Source organism: Nuphar pumila, chromosome 12, assembly GCF_984573655.1.
Source record: "Nuphar pumila chromosome 12, dmNupPumi1.hap1.1, whole genome shotgun sequence".
Classification (NCBI taxonomy): domain Eukaryota; kingdom Viridiplantae; phylum Streptophyta; class Magnoliopsida; order Nymphaeales; family Nymphaeaceae; genus Nuphar; species Nuphar pumila.
The window spans coordinates 39,466,895-39,480,505 of NC_143260.1; positions in this window are offsets into that span (position 1 = coordinate 39,466,895).

Here is a 13,611-nt window from a genome sequence, read left to right on the forward strand (position 1 = left end):
TTGGCTAGTGTAGTCACCGTCAGCTGCAGTCTCAATCTCTTGAAGCAGTACATTGCTTTTAATTTTGTCTTCTTCCCTTTTTTCACTTAATTTATTTGTTTTTAATAAGGATGGAGTTGGCCTTTGAAGCTCCAACCATGTTTCCGTTTACATATTTTTGTATTTTCTTGTTCTGAATAAAAAGGTTGAAACTTTATATTTGATCCACATTAATCTTTGGCTCGAGTTCAACCTGTAGTTTTCCTTTGAATAAAATCTTTTTATATGTAAAATAGGACAAGATCTTTTTTTTTTCATAAATCCCACCACAATGCGATCAAAGCACAAGAAAAATAATACACAATTCTTGAGTTTTGAAGTTTTACTGTTAAAAAATGAGGTAATATAAATGACTTTACATAAATTTGTAACATATACACACCAAGCACATTTATGTTACCCATTGTTAACAAAAAAATGTCAAACCTCAAGAGTTGCCTACTATTTTTCTGGCATATTTATGTTACTGATCTTTTTTTTTTCATGGGTCCCACCACTATGGGATCAAAGCGCAAGTAAAATAATACACAACTCTTGAGTTTTGACATTTTATCATTAAAAACAAGGCAAATGTGTTTGGTTGGTATATATTACAAGTTGAGTTTGCAAGTTCATGCCATTGGTTAGGATTGTTAAAAACAAATAGTCCATGCCATTTGTTTTTACTTTTTAGCAGCTTGGTCATGTGGTCCCTTCGGGTTTTTCCTCGCTTCATAAAAAAATCCTCATAATGTAAGAAAAATATTTTATTTTAAAGGCAAGCTACGGTTAGGCAGACCCCTACCAGTTATACAACAATACCATAGAGTTTTGGTCTTATAACGTCCCAATACAAGGTGGTGTGCACTAGCTACTCCTACTAGACCAACGGAGCCCCTGTTGGTAAAAAAACATTTGCTTTATAAGGTCTGTTGTCATTGCTATCTCAGAACAAGTTAAGGCGGGTTGGTTGTGGGGTCCCATCCAAAGTTATTCTTGCTTCATCTAGGGTTACTCACAATGTAAAAAAAACATTTATTTTTAATTAAATCTATCTTTAATTATTTTTCTTGAAAATGATATACCATGTATAGGTTTCATAAGAAATAAGAGGAAGTGATTAAAAAAATATAATACAAATAGCAAGCAAAATACAAAAAAAAAGATAAAACATTTGTTTTTACTTAAATACATCTTCAAGTGCTATCTATAAATGTTCCATGATATATAAGTTTTATGATTGCAAAACTAAATATCGAAAACATCTCTCTCTCTCTCTCTCATGCACACACAAAAAGGAGCGGGTGCCTATATAAGCAGGTGTCATTAAAGAAATGGGGTATTCCATTACAACAGTCCCAATACTAGATGCTGCTTTATGAACTTTGTAGTCAACTCTTTCGTAAGACGACATAGTTGATGACTATTATTTTTCTTGATGGCAGGATTGGCGGGAAGACATTTTCTTACACGTGTTGCCGCTACATCGCCATCGCCTCCATCACCATCACCTCTATTGTTTCCATCGCAATTGCCATATGCATCGACATCTTCATCCTCATCACTGTTGCGATCACCATCGCTCTCCTGGGGATTGGGCTCCCATAAGGACATGAGCACACACTTCTATGTGCATGCTATAGTTGATCCTACTATAAAGTTCATCGAAGACATTTTCGTCTTGGCTTGCATAGCCACCGTCAACTACAATCTCAAACTCTTGAAGCACTACATTGCTTCTAATTTTGTCTTCTCCCATTTTTCCACTTAATTTCTTTTATGTTTAATAAGGATGGAGCTGACCTTTGAAGCTCCAACCATGTTTACATTTACATTATATTTGTGTATTTTCTTGTTCTAAATAAAATGGTTGAAACTTTGTGTTTGATCCTCATTAATCTTTGGCTCGAGTTCAACCGTAGTTTTCTTTCGAATAAAAGCTTTTTATATGTGAAATAGGACAAGATATGTTTTTCCATAAGTCCCACCACTATGGGATCAAAGCACAAGAAAAATAATACACAACTCTTGAGTTTTGAAGTTTTACTGTTAAAAAATAAGGTAATATAAATGTGTTTAAATAAATTTATAATATATACAAGCCAAGCACATTTATGTAACCATTGTTAACAAAAAAATGTCAAACCTCAAGAGTTGCCTACTATTTTCTGTCATTTTTTTATGGGTCTCACCACTATGGGATCAAAGCGCAAGTAAAATAATACACAACTCTTGAGTTTTGACATTTTACCATTAAAAACAAGGTAAATGTGTTTTGCAGGTATCTATTGAAAGTTAAGTTTGCAAGTTCATGCCATTGGTTAGGATAGTTAAAAAGAAATAGTTCATACCATTTGTTTTTAATTTTTAGCAGTTTGGTCGTGGGGTCCCTTCGGGCCTTTCCTCGCTCCATAAAAAGATCCTCATTATCTAATAAAAATATTTGTTTTTTTAAGGCAAACTAGGGTTAGGCAGACCCCTACCAGTTATACAACAATACCACTAGGTTTTGGACTTACAACATCCCAACACAAGGTGACGTGCACTAGCTTCTCCTACAAGACAAGCGGAGCCCTGGTTGGTAAAAAAACATTTGTTTTATGGGGTTTGTTGTCATTCCTATCTTAGAACAAATTAAGGCGGGTTAGTTGTGGGGTCCCATCCAGAGTTATTCTTGCTTCATCTACGGTTCCTCACAATGTAAAAAAAAAAACAATTGTTTTGAATTAAACCTATCTTTAATCATTTTCCCTAAAAATGATATACCATGTATAGGTTTCATAAGAAATAAGTGGAAGTGATTAAAAAGCAATAACATAAATATCAAGTAAAATACAAAAAAAAAGATAAAACATTTGTTTTGACTTAAATACATCTTTAAGTGTTATCTATAAATGTTCCATGATATATAAGTTTTATGATTGCTAAACTAAATATTGGAAACATCTCTCTCTCTCTCTCTCTCTCTCACACACACACACACACACACATGTGAGAGAGAGAGAGAAAGGAGCGGGCGCCTATATAAGCAGGCATCAATTGAGGCAATGGGGTATTCCATTACAACAGTCCCAATACTAGATGCTGCTTTATGAACTTTGTAGTCAACTCTTTCATAATACGACAAAGTTGATGACTCTATTATTTTTCTTTGTGGCAGCACTGACAGGAAGACATTTTCTTGCACATGTTGCCGCTCCATCACCATCACCTCCATTGCCTCCATCGCAATTGCCATACCCATTGGCATCACCATCATCATCACTGCTGCCATAGCTCTGCTGGGTACTGGCCTCCTGAAAGGACATGTGCACACACTTCTATGTGCATGCTATAGTTGATCCTACTATAGAGTTCGTCGAAGACATTTTTGTCTTGGCTTGCATACCCACCGTCAGCTATATTCTCAATCTCTTGAAGCTATACATTGCTTCTAATTTGGTCTTCTCCCATTTTTTCACTTAATTTCTTTTGTTTTTAATAAGGATGGAGCAGGACTTTGAAGCTTCAACCACGTTTACATTTATATTATATTTGTGTATTTTCTCATTTTGAACAAAAAGGTTGAAAATTTATGTTTGATAATCACTAATCTTTAGCTCGAGTTCAACCGGTAGTATTCCTTCGAATGAAATCTTTTTATATGTGAAATAGGAAAAGATCTTTTTTTTCATAAGTCCCACCACTATGGTATCAAAGCACAAGAAAAATAATACACAACTCTTGAGTTTTGATGTTTTACGGTTAAAAAATAAACTAACATAAATATGTTTACGTAAATTTGTAATATACACACGCTAAGCACATTTATGATACCCATTGTTAACAAAAAAATGTCAAACCTCAAGAGTTGCCTACTATTTTTCTTGCGCTTTTTTTCATAGGCCCCACCACTATGGGATCAAAGCGCAAGTAAAAAAATACACAACTCTTTAATTTTTGACATGTTACCATTAAAAAATGGAAAATGTGTTTGGCTGTTATATATTACAAGTTAAGTTTGCAAGTTCATGCCATTGGTTAGAATAGTGAAAAACAAATAGTTCATGCCATTTGTTTTTACTTTTTAGTAGTTTGGTCGTGGGGTCCCTCTGGGGTTATCCACGCTTCATAAAAAAATCCTCATTATGTAAGAAAAATATATGTTTTTTAAAAGGCATGTTAGGGTTAGGCAGACCCCTACCAATTATACAACAATACCATTGAGTTTTGGACTTACAACGTCCCAACACAAGGTGACGTGCAATAGCTACTCCTACTAGACAAGTCGAGCCCCCGTTCAAAAAAAAACATTTTGCTTTATTGGGTTTGTTGTCATTCCTATTTGAGAAAAGTTAAGGCGGGTCGGTTGTGTGGTCCCATCTCTAATTATTCTTGCTTCATCTAGGGTTCCTCATTATGTAAAAAAAAACATTTGTTTTGAATTAAACTTATCTTTAATCATTTTCCCTGAAAATGATATACCATGTATAGGTTTCATAAAAAATTAGAGAAAGTGATTAAAAAGCAGTAACACAAATATCAAGTAAAATACAAAAAAAAAGATAAAACATTTGTTTTTACTTAAATACATATTTAAGTGTTATCTATAAGTGTTCCATGATATATAAGTTTTATGATTGCTAAACTAAATATCGAAAACCTCTCTCTCTCTCTCTCTCAGACACAGACACACACACAAAAAAAGGAGTGGGTGCCTATATAAGTAGGAACCAATTGAGGCAGTGGGGTATTCCATTACAATAGTCCCAATACTAGATGCTGCTTTATAAACTCTGCAGTCAACTCTTTCGTAAGACGACAAAGTTGATGACTATTATTTTTCTTTGTGGCAGCATTGACAAGAAGACATTTTCTTGCACGTGTTGCAGCTACATCACCATCGCCTCCATCACCATCACCTCTATTGCCTCCATCGCAATTGCCATACCCATCAGCATCCACATCATCATCACTGCTGCCATCGCTCTCTTGGGTACTGGCCTCCCAGAAGGACATGAGCACACACTTCTATGTGCATGCTATAGTTGATCCTACTATAGTGTTCATCAAAGACATTTTCGTCTTGGCTTGCATACCCACCGTCAGCTACATTCTCAATCTCTTGAAGCTATACATTGTTTCTAATTTGGTCTTCTCCCATTTTTTCACTTAATTTCTTTTGTTTTTAATAAGGATGGAGCTGGACTTTGAAGCTCCAACCATGTTTACATTTACATTATATTTGTGTATATTCTTGTTTTGAATAAAAAGGTTGAAAATTTATGTTTGATACTCACTAATCTTTGGCTCAAGTTCAACTGGTAGTTTTCCTTCGAATGAAATCTTTTTATATGTGAAATAGGACAAGATCATTTTTTCCATAAGTCCCACCACTATGGGATCAAAGCACAAGAAAAATAATACACAACTCTAGAGTTTTGATGTTTTACCATTAAAAAATGAGCTAACATAAATGTGTTTACGTAAATTTGTAATATATACACGCTAAGCACATTTATGTTAACCATTGTTAAAAAAAAATGCCAAACCTCAAGAGTTGCCTATTATTTTTCTTGCACTTTTTTTTCATGTGTCCCACCACTATAGGATCAAAGCACAAGTAAAATTATACACAACTCTTTGACTTTTGACATGTTACCATTAAAAAAAGGTAAATGTGTTTGGCTGGTATATATATTACAAGTTGAGTTTGCAGTTCATACCATTGGTTAGAATAGATAAAAATAAATAGTTCATGCCATTTGTTTTTACTTTTAAGCAGTTTGGTCGTGGGGTCCCTCTGGGGTTTTCCTCGCTTCATAAAAAAATCCTCATTATGTAAGAAAAATATTTATTTTTTTAAAGGCAAGAACTGGTTAGGCAGACCTCTACCAGTTATACGACAATACTATTGAGTTTTGGACTTACAATGTCCCAACACAAGGTGACGTGCACTAGCTACTCCTATTAGAAAAGCGGAGCCCCCGTTGGTAAAAAAACATTTTGCTTTATAGGGTTTGTTGTCATTCCTACCTCAGAACAAGTTAAGACGGGTTGGTTGTGGGGTCCCGTCCAACGTTATTCTTGCTTCATCTAGGGTTCCTCATTATGTAAAAAAAAACATTTGTTTTGAATTAAACTTATCTTTAATCATCTTTCCTGAAAATGATATACCTTGTATAGGTTTCATAAGAAATAAGAGGAGGTAATTAAAAAGCAATAACACGAATATCAAGTAAAATACAAAAAAAAGATAAAATATTTGTTTTTACTTAAATACATCTTTAAGTGTTATCTATAAATGTTCCATGATATATAAGTTTTTTGATTGCTAAACTAAATATCGGAAACATCTCTCCCTCTCTCTCAAACACACACACACACACACACACACACACACACACACACACACAAAGAAAGGAGTGGGTGCCTATATAAGCAGACACCAATTGAGGCAATGGGGTATTCCATTACAATTGTCCCAATACTAAATGCTACATTATGAACTCTGTAGTCAACTCTTTCGTAAGGCGACAAAGTTGATGACTCTATTATTTTTCTTTGTGGCAGCATTGGCAGGAAGACATTTTCTTGCACGTGTTGCAGCTACATCACCATCGCCTCCATTGCAATTGCCATACCCATCGGCATCACTATCCTTATCACTGCTGCCATCGCTCTCCTGGGTACTGGCCTCCCAAAAGGACATGAGCACACACTTCTATCTGTATGCTATAGTTGATCCTACATTAGAGTTCATCGAAGACATTTTCGTCTTGGCTTTTTATTCAATCTCTTGAAGTTGTACATTGCTTGTAATTTGGTCTTCTCCCATTTTTCCACTTAATTTCTTTTATTTTTAATAAGGATGGAGCTGGACTTTGAAGCTCCAACCAAGTTTACATTTACATTATATTTGTGTATTTTCTTGTTTTGAATAAAAAGGTTGAAATTTATGTTTGATACTCACTAATCTTTGGCTCGAGTTCAACCGATAGTTTTCATTCAAATGAAATCTTTTTATATGTGAAATAGGACAAGATCTATTTTTCCATAAGTCCCACCACTATGGGATCAAAGCACAAGAAAAATAATACACAACTCTTGAGTTTTGATGTTTTACCATTAAAAAATGAGCTAACATAAATGTGTTTACGTAAATTTGTAATATATACACGCTAAGCACATTTATGTTACTCATTGTTAAAAAGAAATGTCAAACCTCAAGAGTTGCCGACTATTTTTCTTGCACTTTTTTTTGTGGGTCCCACCACTATGGGATCAAAGCGCAAGTAAAATAATACACAACTCTTTGACTTTTGACATGTTACCATTAAAAAAAGGTAAATGTGTTTGGCTGGTATATATTACAAGTTGAGTTTGCAAGTTCCAGACATTGGTTAGAATAGTTAAAAACAAATAGTTCATGCCATTTGTTTTTACTTTTTAGCAGTTTGGTCGTGGGGTCCCTCTGGGATTTTCTTCGCTTCATAAAAAAATCCTCATTATGTAAGAAAAATATTTGTTTTTTTAGGCATGCTAGGGTTAGGCAGACCCCTACCAGTTATACAACAATACCATTGAGTTTTGGAGTTACAACGTCCCAACACAAGGTGACATGCACTAGCTACTCCTACTAGACAAGTGGAGCCCCCATTGGTAAAAAAACATTTTGCTTTATAAGGTTTATTGCCATTCCTACCTCAGAACAAGTTAAGGCAGGTTGGTTGTGGGGTCACATCCAACATTATTCATGTTCATCTTGGGTTCCTCATTATGTAAAAAAAAACATTTATTTTGAATTAAACTTATCTTTAATCGTCTTCCCTGAAAATGATATACCTCGTATAGGTTTCATAAGAAATAAGAGAAAGTGATTAAAAAGCAATAGCACAAATATCAAGTAAAATACAAAAAAAAGATAAAATATTTGATTTTACTTAAATACATCTTTAAGTGTTATCTATAAATGTCCCATGATATATAAGTTTTATGATTGCTAAACTAAATATCGGAAACAACTCTCCCTCTCTCTCAAACACACGCACACAGAGGAAGGAGCGGTTGCCTATATATGCAGGCACCAAATGAGGCAATGGGTATTCCATTACAATAGTCTCAATACTAGATGCTACATTATGAACTCTGTAGTCAACTCTTTCGTAAGACGACAAAGTTGATGACTCTATTATTTTTCTTTGTGGCAGCATTGGCAGGAAGACATTTTCTTGCATGTGTTGTCGTTAATCACCATCACCTCCATTGCCTCCATTGCAATTGTCATACCCATCGACATCACTATCCTCATCACTGCTGCCATCGCTCTCTTGGGTACTGGCCTCCCGAAAGGACATGAGCACACACTTCTATGTGCATGCTATAGTTGATCCTACTATAGTGTTCATCAAAGACATTTTCATCTTGGCTTGCGTACCACCGTCAGCTACATTCTCAATCTCTTGAAGCTATACATTGTTTCTAAATTGGTCTTCTCCTATTTTTCCACTTAATTTCTTTTGTTTTTAATAAGGATGGAGCTGGACTTTGAAGCTTCAACCATGTTTACATTTACATTATTTTTGTGTATATTCTTGTTTTTGAATAAAAAGGTATACATTACAAGTTGAGTTTGCAAGTTCATGCCATTGGTTAGAATAGTTAAAAACAAATAGTTCATGCCATTTGTTTTTACTTTTTCGCAGTTTGGTCGTGGGGTCCCTCTGGGGTTTTCCTCGCTTCATAAAAAAATCCTCATTATGTAAGAAAAATATTTGTTTTTTTAAAGGCGTGCTAGGGTTAGGCATACCCCTACCAATTATACAACAATACCATTGAGTTTTGGACTTACAACGTCTCAACACAAGGTGACGTGCACTAGCTTCTCCTACTAGACAAGCGGAGCCCCCGTTGGTAAAAAAACATTTTGCTTTATAGGGTTTGTTGTCATTCCTACCTGAGAACAAGTTATGGCGAATTGGTTGTGGGGTCCCATCCAAGGTTGATCTTGCTTCATCTAGGGTTCCTTAAACATTTGTTTTGAATTAAATTTATCTTTAATCATTTTCCCTGAAAATGATATACCATGTATAGGTTTCATAAGAAATAAGAGGAAGTGATTTAAAAGCAATAACATAAATAGCAAGTAAAATACAAAAAAAAAACATGTATTTTTTCTTAAATACATCAATAAGTGTTATCTATATATGTTCCATGATATATAAGTTTTATGATTGCTAAACTAAATATAAGAAACATCTCTCCTTCTCTCTCTCTCTCTCTCTCTCATGCACACACATAAAGGAGCATGTGCCTATATAAGCAGGCGCCCATTGAGGCAATGGGGTATTCCATTGCAACTGTCCCAATACTAGATGTTGCTTTATGAACTCTGTAGTCAACTCTTTTGTAAGAGGGCAACGTTGATGACTCTATTATTTTTCTTGGTGGCAACATTGGCGGGAAGACATTTTGCTACAGGTGTTGTCGCTACATCGTCATCACCTCCATCACCGTCACCATCACCATCACGATCACCTCCATTGCCTCCATCTTAATTGTCATACCCATCAGCATCACCATCCTTATCATTGTTGTCATCGCCATCGCTCTCCTGGGTACTGGCCTCCTCGAAGGACATGAGCACACACTTCTACGTGCTTGCTATAGTTGATCCTACTATAGAGTTCATCTAAGACATCTTTGTCTTGGCTTGCGTAGCCACTGTCAGGTGCAGTCTCAACCTCTATAAGCAGTACATTGCTTCTAATTTTGTCTTCTCCCATTTTCCCACTTAATTTCTTTTGTTTTTAATATGGATGGAGTTGGTCTTTTGAGCTCCTACCATGTGAACGTTTACATTATATTTGTGTATTTTCTTGGTCTGAATGAAAAGGTTGAAACTTTATATTTGATCCTCATTAATCTTTGGCTCGTGTTCAATCGGTAGTTTTCCTTCGAATAAAATCTTTTTATATGTGAAATAGGACAAGCTCTTTTTTCCATGGGTCCCACCACTATGGGATCAAAGCACAAGAAACATAATACACAATTCTTGAGTTTTGATGTTTTACAGTTAAAAAATGAGGTAACATAAATGTGTTTACGTAAATTTGTAATATATACATGCCAAGCACATTTATGTTACCCAGTGTTAACAAAAAAATGTCAAACCTCAAGAGTTGCTTACTATTTTTCTTGCACTTTTTTTTTGTGGGTCCCACCACTATGGGATCAAAGCGCAAGTAAAATAATACACAACTCTTTGAGTTTTGACATTTTCCGATTAAAAACAAGATAAATGTGTTTGGCTGGTATATATTACATGTAGAGTTTGCAAGTTCTTGGTTAGGATAGTTAAAAACAAATAGTTCATGCCATTTGTTTTTACTTTTTAGCAGTTTGGTCATGGGGTCCCTTCAAGGTTTTCCTGGCTTCATAAAAAAAACCTCATTATATAAGAAAAATATTTGTTTTTTTTAAGGCAAGCCAGGGTTAGGCAGACCATTGAGTTTTGGACTTACAACGTCCCAACACAAGGTGACGTGCACTAGCTACTCCAATTAGACAAGTGGAGCCCTGGTTCATAAAAAAAACATTTACTTTATAGGGTTTGTTGTCATTGCTATCTGAGAACAAGTTATGGCGGGTTGGTTGTGGGGTCTCATCAAGAATTATTATTGCATCAACTGGGGTTTCTCATTATGTAAAAAAACACATTTGTTTTTAATTAAACTTATCTTTAATCATTTTCCCTGAAAATGATATACCATGTATAGGTTTCATAAGAAATAAGAGGAAGTAATAAAAAAGCAATAACACAAATGACAAGTAAAATACAAAAAAAACATTTGTTTTTACTTAAATACATCTTTAAGTGTTATCTGTAAATGTTCCATGATATATAAGTTTTATAATTGTTAAACTAAATATCGGAAACATTTCTCCCCCTCTCTCTCTCTCTCACTCACACACATGCACACACATAAAGGAGTGGGTGCATATATAAGCAGACGCCCATTCAGGCAATGGGGTATTCCATTCCAACTGTCCCAATACTAGATGTTGCTTTATGAACTCTGTAGTCAACTCTTTTGTGAGACAGAAAAGTTGATGACTCAATTATTTTTCTTGGTGGCAGGATTGGCGGAAAGATATTTTCTTGTACGTGTTGCCGCTACAACATCATTGCCTCCGTCACCATCACCTCCATTGCCTCCTTAATTTCCATACTCATCAGCATCACCATCTCATCATGGTTGTCATCGTCATTGCTCTTCTGGGTACTGTCCTCCTGGAAGAACATGAGCACACACTTCTATATGCTTGCTATAGTTGATCCTACTATAGAGTTCATCAAAGACATTTTCGTCTTGGCCTGCGTAGCCACCGTCAGGTGCAGTCTCAATCTCTTTAAGCAGTACATTGCTTCTAATTTTGTCTTCTCCCATTTTTTCACTTAATTTCTTTTGTTTTTAATAAAAATGGAGTTGGCCTTTGAAGCTCCAACCATGTTTAAGTTTACATTATATTTGTGTATTTTCTTGTTCTAAATAAAAAGATTGAAACTCTATATTTGATCCTTATGAATCTTTGGCTTGAGTTCAACCGGTAGTTTTCCTTTGGATAAAATCTTTTTATATGTGAAATAGGACTAGATCTTTTTTTCCATGGGTCCCACCACTATGGGATCAAAGCACAAGAAAAATAATACACAACTCTTGAGTTTTGAAGTTTACCATTAAAAAATGAGGTAACAGAAATGTGCTTGCGTAAATTTGTAATATATACACACCAAGCACATTTATGTTACCCATTGTTAACAAAAAAATGTCAAACCTCAAGAGTTGCCTACTATTTTTTTTGTGCTTTTTTTTCATGGTTCCTACCACTATGGGATCAAAGCACAAGTAAAATAATACACAACTCTTGAGTTTTGATATTTTACCATTAAAAACAAGGTAAATGTGTTTGGCTGGTTTATATTACAAGTTGAGTTTGCAAGTTCATGCCATTGGTTAGGATAGTTAAAAACAAATAGTTCATGCCATTTGTTTTTACTTTTTGGCAGTTTGGTCATGGGGTCTCTCTGGGGTTTTCCTCGCTTCATAAAAAATCCTCATTATGTAAGAAAAATATTTGTTTTTTTAAAGGCATGCTAGGGTTAGGCAGACCTCTACCAGTTAAACAACAATACCCTTGGGTTTTGGATTTGCAACGTCCCAACACAAGGTGACGTTCACTAGCTACTCCTACTAGACAAGTAGAGCCCCCATTTGTAAAAAAAAAACATTTGTTTTTACTTAAACCTATCTTTAATCATTTTCCTTGAAAATGATATACCTTGTATAGGTTTCATAAGAAATAAGAGGAAGTGATTAAGAAGCAATAATTCAAATGGCAAGTAAAATACAAAACAAAAAGTTAAAACATTAGTTTTTACTTAAATAGATCTTTGAGTCTTATTTATAAATGTTTCATGATATGTAGATTTTATGATTATTACACTAAATATTGTGAACGTCTATCACTTTCTCTCTCTCTCACACACACACACACACACGAAGAGGAGCAAGTGCATATATAAGCAGGCACCCGTTGAGGCAATGGGATCTTCCATTCTGATAGTCTGAGTAGTAGACATTTCTTCTAGAACTTCATAGTCAACTCTTTCATAATTTGGCGAAGTTGACAATTCTATTGTTTTCCTGGTGGCTGGATTGGTGGGAAGTGATTTTTCTACTCTGCATCTACTTTATCGCGATCGCCTGCATTGCCTCCATTATCATCACCATACCTATCACCGTTTCCATTGCCAATCCCATCGCCATTTCCATCCTGGGTACTGGCCTCACAGAAGGACATGAGCACCCAAAGTTGATCCCACTATAGGGTTCATCAACGTCATTAGCCATCGTTAGCTATTGCCTTAATCTTTTGAAGCAGTTCATTGCTTCTAATTTTGTCTTTCTTTGTTTTCCACTTAATTTCTTTTGTTTTTAATAAGGATGGAGCCAACCTTTGAATCTCCAACCATGTTTACTATTATATTGTGTTTGTGTATTTTCTTGTTTGGAATAAAAAGGAAACCTTGTGTTTGATTCTCATTAGTATTTGGCTACAGGACAACTGGCAATTTTTCTTTGAACGAAATCTTTTTATACCTGAAATGGGACAAGAGCTTTTTTTTCATGGGTTCCAATACTATGGGATCAAAGCACAAAAACATACAATGCAACTCTTGAGTTTTGATGTTTTACTATTAAAAACAAGGTAACATAAATGTGTTTACGTGAACTTGTAATATTTACTTGTCAAACGCATTATGTTACCTCATTTTTAACAATAAAATGTTAAAACTAAAGAGTTGTGTAGTATTTTTCTTGCGCTTTGATCACATAGTGGTGGAACGCACGAGAAAAAATGTTATGATCTCATTTCATGTATAAAAATACTTTGTTTGATGGAAAACTACCGGTTGTCTTCTCGCCAAACATAAAGTTTCAACCTTTTTATTCAAAACAAGAAACTACATAAACATAATGTAAACGTACACATGGTTGAAGCTTCAAAGGCCAACTCCATAATTTTGAAAAATAAGAGAAATTAAGTGAA